Consider the following 18,638-nt stretch of genomic DNA (forward strand, 5'->3'; position numbering starts at 1 on the left):
TGCGGGAAATGGAGTCCGAACTGCTGAGGCGTATGCTGACGAGTCTCGCCAGCACGTCACGTTTGGTTGTCGAACTATTCCTTAAGATCCAAAGTGAGAGTGAGGGTGAGGAGTCCGACGATGCTATCGAGCCGCGTAACGCGTACGACACGAAATTGCTTGTGGCATTCACAGACATGCTCAGCACCGTGGAACGCCGCTTTTGGGCTCGGGAAACAAGCACCGAGTGGTGGGATCACATCGTCATGGAAGTCTGGGATGACGAGCAGTGGCTGCAGAACTTTTGGATGAGAAAAGCCACTTTCATGGGACTGTGTGAGGAGCTTGCCCCCACCCTGCGGCGCAAGGACACGAGATGGAGAGCTGCCCTGCCAGTGGAGAAGCGGGTGGCTATTGCAATCTGGAAGCTGGCAACTCCAGACAGCTACTGGTCGGTCGCAAACCAGTTTGGAGTGGGAAAGTCGACCGTTGGAATCGTGTTGATGTAAGTTTGCAAGGCCATTAATCGCATCCTACTCAGAAGAACCGTGACTCTGGGTAACGTGCAGGAAATATTGGATGGCTTTGCACAAATGGGGTTCCCTAACTGTGGAGGGGCAATAGATGGGACGCACATTCCTATTCTGGCACCACCCCACCTAGGATCCGAGTACGTTAATCGGAAGGGGTATTTCTCTATGGTTCTCCAGGCGCTTGTGGATCACCGTGGGCGTTTCATTGACATTAACACAGGCTGGCCCGGAAAGGTGCATGACGCACGCATCTTTTGGAACACTTGGCTGTTCAGGAAGATGCAGGCCGGGACTTTTTTCCCAGAGCGGAAGATCACGGTAGGGGAAGTTGAAATGCCTATTGTGATCCTTGGAGATCCCGCTTACCCGTTAATGCCGTGGATCATGAAACCCTACACAGGGAGCCTTGACAGCAGCAAGGAATGGTTCAACTACAGGCTGAGCCAGTGCCGAATGACTGTGGAGTGTGCCTTTGGCCGTTTAAAGGGCCGCTGGCGATCTCTGTATGGGAAGCTGGACTTGGCCGAAAACAGCATCCCCGTGGTTATATCCACGTGCTGTGCCCTCCATAATATTTGTGAAGGGAAGGGTGAAAGCTTCACTCAGGCATGGACCTCCGAGGTTCAACACCTGGAGGCTGAATTTGCACAGCCAGAGAGCAGGGCTATTACAGGGGCCCAGCGCGGGGCTGCAAGGATTAGGGATGCCTTGAGGGAGCAATTTGAGGCTGAAAACCAGCAGTGATATCTGGTGCCCTGCACGGGAGTGAAGTGCAGTAGTTCCAATCTTTAGGAATCAGTGTCTGCTTAGCAGACAAGCAGACTTGCAGTGCCTGTTTATTTCCTGGGCTAAGGAGTCTTTTACTTTATGCAATAATAAAGAATGTTTTCAAAGCCAAAGAATCCATTTATTGAAAAGAAAAAAAATTTATTTATTGAAAAGAAACAAGGGGGTGGAGTGGGGAACAGTACAATCACAGATTCGCGTATGTCCTGTCTGGTGTGCTGTGAAGTGAGTGCTGCACTTCAGGACAGCTATACTGCATGGTGATGGGGGTTGAGTGCAGAGGGTAAGGGTCGTGGTTTTCAGGGCTGGGTGGTGAAGATACTGGTGTTGGAGGCAGCGGGTGGCGTGAAGAACACGGAAGTTGGGGAAAGTGGGTTGGAGGTGACAGTGGGGCACAATGGAAAGAGTTTTGGGACAAGGGCTGTAGGGGGGGGTGGCGTTTGCATTTGCGGTACTGCTCCTCTTTCTGCATGGCTACCAGCTCCTGGATAGCATCTGCTTGGCGCTCCAGGATGCCTATGAGCCTATCAGTGCTTTGCCGCCGGTGCGCGGTGCTTTGCCGCCGGTGCGCTGCTTTCTCTCTCCCTCCAGTCCTGTGCTTTCTCATTCTCTTTAATAGATTACCGCATCACTTCTTGCAGCATGTCTTCTTTGCTTTTTCGCGGTCTCTTCCTGAGTCTTTGCAGTCTCTGAGCAGGCGATAAGAGGGACGGCTGAGGTCTCAAGGTTGATGCAGCTGTATAGGCAAAATGCAACATTTAACAGAGGCAGTATTGTTTATACCAGACAGAGTAATGATTCCCCCCGCACTTAAGGAGTAGAAAACACACAGGGTCTACACAATAGCATAATTTCCCCGTCCGAAACAGAACACACATATCCCACGGGAGCCTCAAAATGGTGAGTAAGGGGGACTGATTGTTTCAGGGCTGCACTGTCCTCTGGGTTTCTGTGCCTTGGGGAGAGCCAACAGCTTCAGGGGGCACCTACACTGAACGCTGTCCCAACATTTTCCACAGGAGTTCGTCCTGGACGACATCTCGCTGCTGAGGGTGACCTGGGAAGCAAGGGAGGGTCTTCTACTGCAATGCGGCTTCCGCCCTGGCCCATATGCAGCTTGCCTGTGTGCAGCAATGGTCCCCCCGCCCCTCGCGGCACGGACACGTTAGCCTGGCTGGGACAAGGACCACGGTGGCTCTCCCGATAAACCTGCGCAAGCGCATTGCACACGTTCTGGATGAGACATTCAAGGAGATTACCGAGGCCGATTACCACAATGTGATAAACCACATCAATGCACTATTCCGCATCTAGGCATGCATGCCTAACCCTCCTCTCCCAAAGAGCCCGCACCGAAAAAATTCCTTCCCGAAAAAAAATCGCTTACCGGGAACCTGCTCTTCTGTTTGTCCTCCACCAAGTACCAGCCGCTGCGACTGGCTACCTTCCTCCTGGCTCGAGAAGAGCTCCTGGCTGCATGGCTCCAGGGATTCCGGGGTGTCTCCATCCGGCCCACCACCATCACTCCCGTTTTCCTCCTCCTCTTCCTCCTCCCCCCCCCACCGGCTCTGAAGTGTCCATATGGTGGTGCCCCAAGTATCGCATCCAGCTCTTTGTAGAATCGGCAGGTCACGGGGGGAGCACCCGAGCGGCTGTTTGCGTCACGGGCTTTGCGTTAAGCACTCCGCAGCTCCTTCACTTTAATCCTGCACTGCAGGGCGTCCCGGTCATGGCCCCTTTCCATCATGTCCTTTGATACCCGAAGGTATCGTAATTCCTATGGCTGGAGCGCAGCTGGGACTGTACAGCTTCCTCCCCCCAAACACTGATGAGTCCAGCAACTCGCCATTGCTCCATGCTGGGGCTCGCTTGGCGCGGGGAGGCATGGTCACCTGGAAAGATTCACTGATAGCACTCCACACCATGCCGGGCTGAGCAAACAGGAAGGGGATTTTTAAAATTCCCGGGGAATGTAAAGGGTCGGTCACATGGTTGGTTACCTGAGACCAGGGCAGTAGAGTTTGAACTGATGACCAGAGTGGCTAGAACAGGAATTGTGGGATACTGCCGAATAATTCTGGAGGCCATTTACAGCGCATTGGGCGGCCACACTGGCGCCGCAGCGCTGCAGCGGTAGCGCAATACTTGCTATTCCTCTCGGAGAGGTGGAGTACATGCAGCGCTGCAACCACGGAGATACAGCGCAGCAAATGCCTTGCCAGTGTGGACGGGGAGTGAGTTACAGCGCTGGGGGAGCCTTTACAGCACTAACTCGCAAGTGTAGCCAAGGCCTTAGATAAGGTACTGAACATTCTTTAGGTTGCACCACAAAAATTGAGGTTACTTATCTGTAACTGGAGGTTCTTTGAGATGTGTGGGCCCTATCTGTATTTCACAGGTGGGATACGCATGTGCACCATGAGTCCGAGTTCAGAATATTTTGCAAATAGTGTCCATGGGCCCACATGTGCACCATAGCTCTCCTCATGCTCCGAACCAAGGGCATAAAAGATGGCGTGGGCCAATGCCTCTCCAGTTTCCAACCTTACCACTGTTCAAACAATCCGCAGCAGAGGGGATGGAGGGTGTGTACTGGAATACAGATAGGGACCACATACCTCAAAGAATGTCCACAGTTACAGATAAGAAACCTCCATTTCTTCTTCGAGTTAAGGTCACTATGTGTATTCCACATGCGGGAGATTAACAAGCAACAGTCAACAGGGGGTGGGTACGAGGACACGGAAGTGATGGCTGATTGTAAGCACTGCTGTCCCCACAGCTATATACACAGTTGACGACAGGAACAGAGTGTAATATCTTGTGAAGGTGTGGAAGCAGAAAAAGGAACTGTCAGAAAAGAGTGAGAACTCAGTTTTTCTCCGACAAAGGTATGCAAAGAGTTCCAAGTAGCTGCCCTATACATCTCTAGGAGAGGTAAATCTCTCAGCTATGCAGTCTAAGTAGCTTGCCCTCTAATGGAATGAGTCCCTCAGGTGTGTGTGTGTGTGTGTGTGAGGGGGAGATATGAGCTAGTTGGTAACAACCAGCTCATATCCATTTTGAAAGTCTCTGTGCCAATACAGCTCGACCCCTTGATCACACTGCTATGGAAACAAATAGTTTAAGGGGTCTTCTAAAATCTTTTGTTCTTTGCAGATAAAAGTTCGAAGCCCTTCACACATCTAGAATCTGTCCGTCTCTCTCCGTCTGAGGCATGTGGGAAAAATACTTATAAGTGGATTACCTGACTCATATGAAACTCTGAAACTACTTTAGGAATGAATCTAGGGCGGAGTTGTAATGACACCTTTTCTTTTTAGAATGTAGTATATGGTGAGACCACCATGAGCGCTCCCAGCTCACTGATTCTTCTGGCTGATATTGTGGCTATTAGAAAGGCCACCTGCATGGACAGATGGGCCATAGACCATATGGCTGGAGGCTCAAAGGGGGGTTTAGTGAACAGTGATAATATAAAATTGAGGTCCCACTGAGATGTGAACTTCACAAATAGTGTTAAGGATCTGAGAATCCCCTTCAGAAATCTAAATGTGACAGCGTGAGTGAATATTGTACCGTTATCCACAGGAGGATGGAAAGTGCTGATCGTTGCTAAATACAGTTGCAGAGAACTGAGAGTGTGAGACCCAAAGATTTAAGGGTAAGTAGATACTCTAAGACAGGGGTAGGCAACCTATGGCATGTGTGCCACAGGCAGTACGTGAGCTGATTTTCAGTGGCACTCACGCTGCCCGGGTCCTGGTCACCGGTCCTGGCCACCGGTTCGGGGGGCTCTGCATTTTAATTTAATTTTAAATGAAGCTTCTTAAGGTTTTTAAAATGTTTATTTACTTTACATACAACAATAGTTTAGTTATATATTATAGACTTATAGAAAGGGACTTTCTAAAAACGTTAAAATGTATTACTGGCATGCGAAACCTTAAATTAGAGTGAATAAATGAAGACTCAACACACCACTTCTGAAAGGTTGCCGACCCGTGCTCTAAGATGATAGGAATCCTGGTGGATTCTGGAGACAGTTGAATTGGTGAGCCCAAGAGGAGAAACATTTCCATTTTGCTGAGTAACAGCTCCTTGTAGAGACTTTTCTGCTTTGGTTAAGGATGTATTGCACCCTTTTAGAACATGAGTGCTCTATTTCTGATACCCATTCAAATATCAGGCCTTGAGTTGCAGCGGTCCTGGACTGACGTGCTTGAACCTGCCCTTGTGCTATGTTAGAAGGTCCAGCAACATGAACCGAGAGCTTCAACAGATCCGTAACGAGAACTGCCTCGGCTAGTTGGGTGCAATCAGGCTGACTCAAACTCAGCCCCGGTGGATCTTCCATAGAACTTGTGGTATCAATGGGACGGGAGGGAAGGCATACCCCGGGCAACCCTTCCATGACACCACCATGGCATCTCCCATTGAGCCTTGGCTCAGGGCAGCTCTGGAGCAATGCCAAGGAAGTTTCCTGTTCTCCCACAAGGCGAAAAGGTCCCAGGTTGGTGTGCCCCATTGGGCAAAGGCATCATCGAGAACCAAATTATGTATTGCCCATTCCTGATTTACAGCAAAATGTCTGCTTAGGCAGTCTGCTAAGGAGTTTTGCACCTCTGATAAATATGCTGCTGACAGGGTTACGCGATGGCTGATACACCAATTCCAGATGAATCTTCTCCAGTTTTGTTCTCTGGATGAGTGTCAAACTTTGGGCAGAACTGTCACTTTGCTGTTTATTTTGAACTTCTCTAGTGAGTACACAGAGAGAAGCCAGGCTTGTAGGCAGCGAAGATAAAGCCTGACAAATGGTGTCATGTGTGCATGAGGCCAAGTGGGCGAGGAGTGAAAGGCAAGTTCTGATTGACGTCCTAGGTCTGACAGTGACCTGATTCATGAGAGTGCTAATGGCATGAAACCTCTCAAGAGGTAGATACGCTCTTTCTGTAGTCAAATTCAACTTCACCCTATAAAATGTATGAACCTCATGGCGGTCAATGTGGATTTTTCATGACTGACAGATACCCCGGGAAGGCAGAAGACTGAGCAGAACACTGGTTGCTCGCTGGACTGTCTAGAAAGAACTGCCCATCAGAAGCCAGTTGTTAAGATAAGGGAAGACTATAAATCCCTCTCTTCTCATCGAAGCTGACACTACTGAAAAAACTGTTGTAAAGACCCTTGCTAGACCAATAAAGAGGACTCTGAATTGGCAAAGCTCTTGACAGAAGAGGAACTTCCAGTGAGAAAATGGAGGTTTGTGAGAAAATATGCATCTTTCATATCAAGAGCAGCGAACCGTGTGTTCTCCAACAAGGAAATTATTGATGCCAAGGATATGTGAAATTTTAGTTTTTGAATGAACCTGTTCAGCTGTCTCATATCGAGAACTGGCCTCCATCCCCCATTCTTATTAGGGATGAAGTAGGGGTAGGATTTTACATTTGTATTAAAGGTCATAATGTAGTACGTATTAAATGTATTAATGTATATCTTGAGTTCATCCTGCCAGCCACCCTTTTTGAATAGCAGAAAGGAATGACTCTCTGGGGCACTGGTAGAAACGCATCTGCCAGACTGTCAGTGTCTGTACTGACGTTAAGGCAGGAACAGACCAGAACAGTCCTTATGACTGATTATGGTCACCCTTTGTTTTAGGATAAGTTGTATCATAAAAGATGGGGTCTTGTTTCCTATATGCATTACAAACTAGGCCCTCTGGTCATTTCTTTGTTTAAAGGTTTAGCGAGTAAAAGACAGGACCCTTTTATTGTGTCTATGTTAATTAGATTGGAGGAACACTGATGGCCCAGGCCACAATGTGAACTGTTTTGACCACAAGATTTAGTAAAGTTTAATTTACAATGCCTTTCTTGCTCAATATAAAACACTGCTGTTTGTATACCTTTGAAGGTCTCTGTAAAAGACTGTTTGTGTGAATAAGGAGTGTATGCATCAGGAAAAGATAAGGTGCGAAGGCCATTGTTGGAGCCAGATGGTCAAGGGAGGAGGAGGGAAGAGACTTAACAAGACTTATCGACACCAGAGAACCATCAACGCGCATCCATGACTGAAGGAAGGCAGATTGACGACCCTGAGGCGGAGACTGGCACCTCTAAAGACAAGACAATTGATTAAATCAAAACCAGGACAGGATGACCCTCTCGGAGGTGCTTTGGAATGTTAACGTCAGAAGATAACACCAATTAAGGAGTAACCAGTCATAAACTGACACAGCAAAATCCACAGACTTCAACGGAGAAAAAGGACTATAAGAACCGGGTGCTTTGCCATGGGGCTTTCGGTTCATCTTGCCACAACTCCAGGACCATCGGATCGCGACCGACAGAGCCCGGCTCCCCTCTGCGACCAATCTGGCTGGCCACTAGATTGATGCAGACTCGGGACTGGTAACTTTAAACATCGACTGGCAGGACTCTCTCTCTCTGTGTGTGTGTGTGTGTGTGTGTGTGTGTGTGTGTGTGTGTGTGTGTGTGTGTGTGTGTGTGTGTGTGTGAAAAGCATATGCTAACTGCTGTATTCTCAATAAATGTGGCATGTTGCCTTCTCCCCTATAAAAGATCTTGTGTACTTTGTATAAGCATAACATCATAATGGCCTCGCTGATGGGGAGGGCCACTCAACTAGGACTGGAAGGCTGCAGAATGTCTAAAACTGTGGTGAGGCTCCTGGACTTCTTCAAGCTGAATCTGTAGTTCTGCAGCCACCCTATCCATGAGCTCTTGATACTGTTTAAAGTCATCTGGAAGGGACAGAGAAGACGGAATAACCACCTCATTTGGTGAAGATGATGAGACTGCTCCCAGAACTGCTGGACCTGACTCACCTTCCCCTTCCAAATATTCCAGTAGGGTTGGCTGTGGATGTCCAGGCGATGGCAAATAGAACTCCTGCATGAATCCTGGGTGTCACTACAATGGATTAACTAGTGGAGATGGACCTCTTGGCATAAGGTACCACCTCTCTCTTGGCCAACTGTATTTGGTCGGAGTGTGGAACCCTGATCTTCTGGGGCTCCTGTCTCATACCACCTCTGTCTGATGTTGAAGACACTCCTGCAGGGGCTCAGCCTCATTTGAAGAGAAAGCTGGATCCCTTATCTTTGGCAGAACTGATGGTACTGTTAGTTGCGCCTCAAGACTGGGAGGCGGGATAGGAGAATGACTTTGCCTGATTGGGAAATTCCTTTCTTTTGGTGTATTAATGTCCTGGAATAGAGACTGTTTCAATCGGAGGGTTGAAGGCAGACAGAAAAGACCAATATGTCCTCTGGGGGGATGCAGGTCTCTGATCACCCTGAGGTATGAGAAGAGTCCATTGGTGGAGCTGTCAGAACTGGAGCTTCCCTGGTCACTGTGGCAGTTGGCTCCCTCCAGGGCAGGGTTGCTACTAGTATCACATTGGCAATAGAAATAGATGGGAACACCAGGAGCTGTTTATCCCAAACCTTCACCATTGGAGCTGACATCAGAATCATTGGATTCATACCTTTGAGTGCCTCCTGTTCCTGTTGAGAGGATTTACTCATGACAAAGGTCTTAGTGCCCATATGCGCTCCCGATTCTGATGGGGTTGGGGAGGGACCCTCTCTCTTTTGGAGCAGTTTTAGATGAAGATGCTCAGATGCCTTGTCCTTATGCCTATGAAAGTGACCTTTGCTGTGATGTGAAGCCTTCTTCTTAGGTGTAACAGTCTTAGCCTCTGTTCCTGCGCTCATGCTCAGCAGTGCACTACCAGCCTGGTGACACTTATGCACCGGGCAGGGTCCCTGGCCCAAATCTCATGGGGCCTCATTGCCTTCTCCATGAGGTGTTTTCTGAGTCTCAGTTCCTGACCCTCATGAGCTCTGGGAGGAAAAGAGTGGCGGATGCTGCACTTCGCAGAAATATGAACCTCACCCAGACAGCAGAGGTACCACTGATGTTTGTCGCTCACTGTAAAGGAGCGAGGGCAGGAAACAGTTTTTGAACCCTGGAAATAAACCCAGACTTTTTGGGGGATGGGGGGAATCCCCAAGTGGGAAAGAAAACTTTTTAAAAATGAAAATGTAATTGGAGAATGTTTAATTTGTTAATTAAAACAAATTAAATATACAGTGGCGATGAAATGTTCAGGGCTGATATTCATGGAGAACAAAGCCCTCTGCTTATGCGTAGAAGAGGTTCAGCATAAGCAGCAGCGATCCAAACTTCCCCAAACACCTAGTCAACGTGCTTCAACCCTGCCCCTCAAGGACCACTGAGAGCAAGAGGGCGCAATTAATCCATCGTGCCTTTGTTGAGACTGTCCAATTAGCTCTAATTGTGGTGGTGGTTTCTATGATGTGGATATCTGTCTAAAAATTTGACTGAAACTCCAGTTGCAATTAATAAATCACTCAGCCAGCTGACAGTAATGGACTTTTCATTTTTACTGACCTGCAATGAATTCCAACTGGTGACCTAAAGATGAAAGGCTCAGACTGGTCTGGTGATGCCACCTGCCGATATACTGATGACGGATAAAAATTAGGTGTCCATGCTGACGTCATCAGATCTCTTAACTGCCTTTAACACCACTGACCATGAGTAGAGTTGGCAAAAAAAAAAATTGTGAATATATAATTTGCTGAAAAATGCATTTTTCAGAGCACCAAAACTAATCACAAATTCAGGTTCAATTTGGCAAAAGTTTCGGTGACAAAAATTCTGAATGTTTTGTTTCAAAATGTAGCTAATTTAAAAACAAAGCTAAGGTAAAACACACCCCAAAACAACCTGAAATGACCCACTGAAAAAAATTAATTTTGGGTTAAATTAAATGTTTTGTTCAACCCAAAACATTTTTGATTTTTTTCAATTTCAGCAAGAAAAACTAAAAAAAAAATAAAAAATCAGTTTTGGTTTAGAAACAAACCAAGGTAGCTGGTTTTTCCCCACCCCCTCAGATTTTTGGTTCAGTCCCCAAACAACAACAAAACAAATCAATTATTCACTCCGTCATAATCATGAGGCTTTTACTCATCTGGTGACTGTAGAAGTAGATTGTACTCGTCTTTTGGTGATTATGTTATTTTCTCTCAAAAGAAATCCTGGGGATTAGGCCTGGTCTACACTACAGAGTTTTGTTGACGAAAGTCAGCTTTCATTGACAAAACAGTGGTGGTGAACACATGACAATGCTTTTGCTGGCAAAACTCTCCTGCTTTGCCGACAAAATAAAACAACCTCGACAAGAGATGTAGAGCTTTTTGTGGCAAAAGTTGTATAGACAAAGTGTCAGTGTAGACACTGTGCTTGGCTATGTCGCTGTAAATGGCCTCCAAGAGTTGTCCCACAATGCCCATCCTGACCACTTTGATCAGCAGTTCGAACTTTGCTGCCCTGCACCCAGGTACATAGGCTTCTACCCCTCCCCCCTTGAAGGCCCGGGAATTTTTGAATTGCCACTTTTTGTTTGCTCGGCGTGGACAGCTCACATCGCATCTTCCCAGGTGACCATGGCAGTTCCACGCAGCAAACGCTCACCTGCTTCAAGCACACTTGAGTTCTTGGATCTGCTAGCACTGTGGGGAGAGGAGGCTGTTAAGTCCCAGCTCAGCTCCAGGCATAGGATCTTCAAAACCTACAGTCAGATTTCTCATGGCATGTTGGATAAGGGCTATGAATGGGACACACATCAGTGCCATGCGAAGATAAAGGAGCTGAGGCAGGCATACCAGAAGGCAAGGTAGTCAAACCGTCACTTTGATGCTGCGCAGAAGACCTGCCACTTCTATAAGGAGCTGGACACCATCCTCAGCGGCGACCTCACCTACATCACCAAGAGCCCCGTGGATACTTTGGTGGGGCTGGAGACAGCGGACTCAACCCCAAGGACGAAGTCGTGGACGAGGAGGTCGAGTTGGAGGATGATGTGGAGCACATGTCAGGGTCATCTGGTGGTGTGGCGAGTCAGGACCTCTTTTCCACTCCGAAGGGTCTAGTCAGTCCCAGCAGTCGTCTCTGGTGCATGTGATGCAGGAGAGGAGAGCTGTGGTAAGTGATCTTTTTGAGTTGTTGCTGCTCGGTTAACGAGGTAGAGCTGTCCTTTGCTTTGTATATTCTAGACGTGGATGATAGGATAGAAATGTAAAGACTAGCTGTGTTGCGTGTACTTCACATTCCCCTGTGTAGCTAAGCAGTGCAGCGGAACAGCATGTTAATGCACACCAAGATTTCACAAGAATCTTCCAGAAAGATCTCTAGGAAACTCTCTGGAGGCATGCGCCAATCCTCTGCTGAAGGTTCCTTGGCAGAGTTGCTTTGTTCCTTCCCCCGTTTCAGGAAACTTTCCAGTGCCAATTGGCAATCACTTGTGCAAGGATCAAACCGGCACACAGGTGAGAAGTATAGGGACCTGGTCTGAAGCCGCACACATGCAGGAGATGCACACTTGCATCCTTGCTTACCCTTAGGAGTGAGATATCAGCTTCAATGACTCCCACCAGTGGAAAATGGTGGCAGAATTTACAATATTGTCCCTAGTTGCCTGCAGTGATCCCCTTAAAAAAATCTGAGATCTTTTGCCCTATCTTGAGCGCTCCCCAGGCCTAACTCACCATGTTTAGGGCGTTCGCCAAGCTCTCTGCTTGCCAAGGGACAGTGAGAAACTGATTTGTATTTAAAAAAAGGTGCATTTTACTATAATGATTCGATGCTGTGTGCACACTAGCAATCATGCTTCTGTTTATTGTTTCTTGTGCTTCTGCAGATGTGGCCTTCAGGGGAACCCCCTAAACACTGGCCGAGTGCCTCCGCCAGATAAGGAAGCGACCAAGGAGGACATGTTTCGAGAGGTGCTCTAAATAATCCTCAAAGGCTGAAAACCAAGAACACAGGGTGTGGAGAGAGAGAGAGAGAGAGAGAGAGAGAGAGAGAGATTTTAGAAGAAAATTGTAAAATAGACAGGCAGGAGAGAAAGGAAAGCCAGGAGCGAATTTTAATGGGCCAGGAGAGGATGATAAAAGTGATGGAGGAGCAAATGGAAATGTTGAAGTCCCTAATCATGCTGCAGACTGTGCTCAGTGCCCCCTGCAGCCGATACAGAACTGCTTTCCATGCCCTCCCCAAACTCCTCCTACACATTCCTTGCAACTTCCCGGCCCGTCTCGGTATTCCATTCACTTCACCCCTTTGGACAGCTTCCAAAATGATAGCTGGACTTACACACAGCTATAAGAGCAGACCCTGCCCTTCATTGTTATCTCCCTTCCCACCAAGCCTTGTGTGTGTGTTGTTAATTGGTATTTAATAAAAACACTCTGAAAGATAACCAACCTTTATTTGTCTCCTACACACAGTGGATGCTGATGGAATGAATACACAGTGGCAATTTGATTATTTGCTGAGTACAAATCATGGTCAGGAATCATCAAAATTTTCATACAAGATGGTAATTAACAAAGCATGGCTGAGTGCTGTATAGAAAGACATATTACTGGAGCTCATTGTCAAAATGGTGTCTCAAAGCCTTCCTGATTCAAATAGCTCCCTGTTGTGCCCCTCTAATAGCCCTCGTTCTGGCTGCTAAAAATCAGCCACCAGACAATCCACACTCCATGCCAAGGGAAACTCTTCACACTTAGCCTCACAAATATTATGCAGCACGCAACAGGCTGCTATGACCATGGTAATATTTTCCTCATTTAGGTCTAACCTGTGATAAAGGCAGCGCCAGTGTGCTTTTAATCTGCCAAAGGAACATTCTATGATTATTCTGTACCTCCTCAGCCTATGGTTGAAGAGCTCCTTGCTGCTGTCCAGGTTTCCCATGTAATGCTTCATGAGTCATGGGAGTAAGGGGTACACTGGGTCTCCAAGGATGGACATTTCAACATCTCCAATTGGAATCTTCTGGTCAAAAGAAAGTCCCTACTTGCAGCTTTCTGTACAGGCCAGTATTCCTGAAGATGCATGCGTCATGAACCTTCCCTGACCATTCCGCTCTGATGTCAGTGAAACGGCCATGGTGATCCACACGCATGTGCAATACTATAGAGAAGTACCTCTTTCTATTGATGTACTCCGTTGCAAGATGGTGTGGGGCCAAAATTGAGATACGAGTGCCATCTATCGCCCTGCTGCAGTTAGGGAATCCCATTGCCACAAAGCCATCCACTATTTCACGCACATTGCCGAGAGTCACAGTTCTTCATAGCAGAATATGATTACTGGCTCTGCACACTTGCGTTAATGCAGCCCCAACAGTGGATTTCCTGACTCCAAGCTGATGACCGACTGGTAGCAATATGGAGTTGCCAAGTTCCATGCAGCAATCGCCATGCCCTTCTCCACCAAGAGGGCAGCTCTCATTTTGGTATCCTTGCGCTACCGTGCTGGAGCGAGCTCCGCACACAGTTCCAGGAAGGTGGCTTTCCGTATCCAAAGGTTCTACAGTCATTGATCATCCCAGACCTGCATAATGATGTGATCCCACAACTCAGTGCTTGTTTCGTGAGCCCAAAGCGATGTTCCACCGTGTTCAGCTGCTCCGTGAATGCCAAAAGTAATCTGGTGTTGTTTTTTTCCATGGCACACAGAAGGTCAGGCACCTCTGCTTCCTGTTCAGATTGGGTACTCATAATATACTGCATGACTAGCCACGATGTCTTCATAACAGTGACCACAACAGTAGACAGCAGCGCAGGATTCATCCTTCCAGACAGAGATGGCGGGCGCACAGTAATCTGGGATAATTGAAAAATGCCGCAAAATGCAGTCAGAAGCCCGTGGAATGATGGGACTGAAAAAACTGCATCATGGGATGTTGAGCCAGCACCCATGATGCACTGCAATCTATTCTGCCTTCCCACAACTTCTAGCTATAGAAGGTGGTGAGTAGCACAGTGGGATAGCTATCCACAGTGCACTGCTCTCTCTGTCAATGCTAGAGCACCAACCCTGGATGCACTCTGCTGACAGAAAAGCGTTGTGTGAACATACACAAGCAATGTAATTATACTGGTTTTTGATCGTTGGCATATGTAGCCTTATAGGGCTAGCCTGCTTGCTTGCCTATATATCTTTTCTTATAGGTTTCTTATTTTCTTATGGGTTTGATTTTCGTTTTATTATAATAGGTTTATATTAGAGTATGTTTTGGCTGTAATGCAAGGGATCTACAGGCCACATCCTATATGTTGATCTAAGGCAAAGTTAGTGTACATGTGTTTGGGACCTTTCACTTAAATAGGTGGTGATGAGCTAAACCATAAGGTCCATATAGAACTGCGACCTTTAACACAGATAGATATAGGATGAGTTGAAGCAGGGTGGCATAGGGGGCTTACTAAGTTCATATCCTCTTTCAACTTAACAGGTACACAAGGAAAGAACCAGAATAACCTATTAGGACAGAAATAACACATGTGAGAATGAGCCAATGTCATTAATATGTATGTACAATACGTACAAATGTACCAGCCTATGGAGTAAGTGTACCCTAACATTTTGTGGGTGAGGCAATTAAGTATGGACACAGAAGGAGGGCTCAAGTGCTTGAGGTCTATAAGACCCACTATGCCAACTGAAGGTTTCAGTTTTCTAAGCTTCTGAGCTTCAAAGCTTCTTCGGTCTTAGTTCTTTGTTTACTAGTCTATTAGTCTGTTAGTTCTTAACTAACTAACAAACTTACAATTAAGTAAAACTCTAAGTTAGCTTCTTTAGCTCTTAGCTCTTCAGCGTCACCTAAACTCTGCACCTCCCACTCAAGAATTGAGGAACCTGGACCTGAACTCTTTTGGCATGCCAGAGGCGAGGCTGGTCCTTTGTCTCTTACCACCAAGTTATCAAGGGTGTGAGCATATTAATCAAAAGCTTTATTGTACATATCATCACATGTACTTCAACAATATTATTGCCTTTGTAACTCTGATTTTACCATTTGATTACTATTTCATTTACCTTAATAGAAGTCTTTAAGGCTATATTTGTCATACATGTTCTTGTCATACATCCCGAGGGTCCTTCCCAACTGTGTGTAGCCTAATTCTGGGACAAGAACCTTATCTTCTGATCAGATTAATTGGTGAGCCTATAATCCATATTATCCAAAATAATAATATTAACCTCCTAAAATCAGGCAACACAACTTGTATTGACAAATCTTTGTAGCGTAGACAAGGCTGGTTTTGGGCAATATATCTTCTGCTTCAAGGACATTCTACTGAAGGGTTCAACACAATGCCACTCTCTCCCTCATCTTGTTCTTATCTGCATATGATAGAAGAGTTAGTGAGGAGGCATGAACTGAATGTTTTGAGTATACTGAGTACACCTAAGCTTTCTATATTCACTTTATCCAACCCAAAAGATGTGATCGAGCATTTCTTTGTTTCTGGTAGAGACGGAGAATGAGAGAGAGCAAGCTGGTTGAAGCTGTCTGGATAAGACTAAAGAAATAATGGTAGGATGGGGGAAGCAACCAAAGAGTATGAAAAAGATTATACCTGTCCCTTTGACTGAGGATCTTTCAATCAGTTGTCATGAATTCACAATTTGGGGGTCTTGTTAGAGTCTCTGGTCAGGAAACTAACTCATCTTTCGGATATCAACCTCACTACCATCAATCCAGTCCTTTATTACCTTGAGATTAGATTACTGCAACACATTCTGCACAGAGCTACACCTAAAAGCCATTCAGAACCTGAAGCTGAGCAGAAGGTGACACTGTACTTGTTAAGTGGAGCATCTTGCCATGAACAGTAACTATACCAGCACTGCAGGATCAGCACTAAATGCCTGTTGATTTCTGGCATTTAAAGTTCTGTCTTGACCTATAAAGACAAAACAGACTAGGACATGTCTGCTTGTGAGACTGGCCTCTCTTTACACAATATTGCCTCACTTGCAATCAGCATAGATTCAAGAGCTCAGCCCTTTGGATATGAAGAGTGAGCTGCTAGCAGGGCATTCTCCAGGAGGGCCTTTCAACATTGAAATTAATTTCCCACTTTGGTCTGAAATGGCATACATTTACTGACCTTTGGGGCACACTGCAAAATCCATCTGTTTGAGACGACATTCTGGGAAGGCTTAAGGTGTGTGAAACACCGGGCTTTCTGGAAGCAGTTTTGTAGATGTTTTGCTTTTTGACTGCCAGTTCCTCTGCTACTATTTTTGTTTTTGTTGCAGTTTGCATTTTAAAGAATTTGTAAGGGTCTAGAGCCTTGTGTCATTTGTTGAAACCAAAATAAACAAGATGTTTGTCAAGCATTCAGATTCTCTAATTAATGGCATTTAATTATGTACAAAATATTACTAGTAGTATTACATTCTGGAAATTTCAGGGAATCGGGTTATTTTAAATTTATTTGTTGGTGGTTTGTCTTTTGGATCCACACAAGTTTTCAGTCAGCTTATTTGACTGTATGATTTATTTAATCTTTTAGGAGATAACGTATGTAACAAAATGCACCCTTTATGTAACTGCTGTGATCCTGTGCATTTCAAACTCTCCTGTATGCTTTAGGTAGTTTAAAAGTAGGAAAAAATCTTCCCAAAAGAAGAGCAAATTAAGATTTTCAAAGACACATCATTAGGCTTTTCACTTAAAAATGAATACTCCAACTCTAACATAAGATTAGAAACACAAACCGTTTTTGATTAGCTCTCACCACAGATGTTAAGAGCATGATGGTGTGATTGCCATTACAGTAGCAATGCCTATCATAATACATATGGTGCTCTAATAGAATGAATGTGCTTGGGAAGGTGAGGGTGTTTGAGAGATCCTTACTTTTCATTTTAAAAGAATTAAAACAAATTTAGCTACCTCAGCTCACAAAATTTCCTGGAACAGTTAATGACCAGTGGGAATTAATAGCCCAAGGCAAAAACTCTCCCTGCCAGCTAGCAATCCCCAAGGAACAATCTGAAACTCAGTTGTTACTGTCTAAAATTAACACAGGAAAATTAAACTCATTCTTCTGTAGATTTTCATAGAGTAATTTTTTAAAAGGTAGCCCAGATGTGTAATACATATAATTCACATATCTAACTGATCTCGTAACAGAGGGATATTTTCCATCTAAAAAGGAAAAAATCCCCTCCCCCTTCCTCTGTAAAGCCACTAGATTTCCTAGTGGTCATATCCCAGAGGTTAGCTTTCAAGACAGCATTGTGAGATTGATTCACAACAAAATTGGGAAATATCTGGTGGGAAAAGAGGTTCTGTAGTACACTTTATACATTAGACACTTATCTGAAGCATCTCTGCTGAGTGTAGTCGTGTTTCAGGGTGAAGAAAGTGGTGGCCTTTGCTCTAACTAGGTTCCCTATTCCATTAAGGTATGTCAAGATTAGGACCAGGTCCTTGAACAACCATATCTGGGACTGTATTGGGAGCCAGATAGAGGAGCAGAGTACTGATCTGATGTGTTCCCATCAATCTGCTCCACTGAGTTGACAAACTATTACATGCTGCACGATTTCCAATTTACAAGTGTCCTTTAGGATCAGATCCTGGCAGAACGTGTTGCAGCAGTCCAGCCCAAAGATGAAGAACTGCTTTTTGATGGAGACCCAAATACAATGCAAAGGGAGAAGTTGCATTGCCAATCTAAGATGAAAGGCAGCATTTCTAGCCACTGATACAATGTGGATGCCTAGAAGCAGTGAGGATTCCAGCAGGACTCCAACACTGAGCACCTCTTTGAAGACTTGAGGCAGGGGGATAAAAAAGCACCTAAAATAATCTTTTTTTTTGTTTAGATCAGATTTTTGTTTAAATTAACTACAGATTTTTTTAAATAAACCTATGTAAAATTGATTTTGAAATTATGCCAACTTATGTTAAGACCTAAACTTATTTAAATGATTTATTACATTATAGTAAAATATTAAGCAGTGCATCTTTGCTAACAAGTTTTAAAGAAAGTTAAACTACTGAACTGATAGAGATCACTGGCTGCTTCTTCTTGTGTTCTCATACTGCTTCCTGCTACATCTGTGCATATGTGATTGCCTGATCATTGAACTCCAGCATGTCACTGGAAGAGCACTCACGCTCAAGCACATGGCATTGCATGAGATACTTCACATTTTGAGGGTCTCTGCTGCCATCACAGGTATTGGGGCCAGTGGTGTAGCCCCACTTGTCCACCGTGTCACCAACCAACTCCAGTGCAGAGTCGATTGAGGCAACACCGTATAGTCCAGGGTTGATGTGCACCAGGTGGTATGTGCTCAACAGGCAAGAGCCAGAGTTCACAAGCTACAGGGTCATTCTCTACTTGTTTGCCATAACTGATCCTTTGTGGGGGACAATATTAGGGATTTAATGGTGGCAAGA

At 45.6% G+C, this 18,638-nt stretch overlaps 1 protein-coding gene across 1 annotated transcript in view; it reads right to left on the reverse strand.

The window, feature by feature from the left end:
* Positions 1–18,638, reverse strand: part of POU2F1 (POU class 2 homeobox 1) — a 102,755-nt gene that overhangs the window by 37,530 nt on the left and 46,587 nt on the right. The gene's annotated exons all lie outside the window — the stretch shown is intronic.

This window comes from Emys orbicularis, chromosome 1 (assembly GCF_028017835.1).
Source record: "Emys orbicularis isolate rEmyOrb1 chromosome 1, rEmyOrb1.hap1, whole genome shotgun sequence".
NCBI lineage: Eukaryota > Metazoa > Chordata > Testudines > Emydidae > Emys > Emys orbicularis.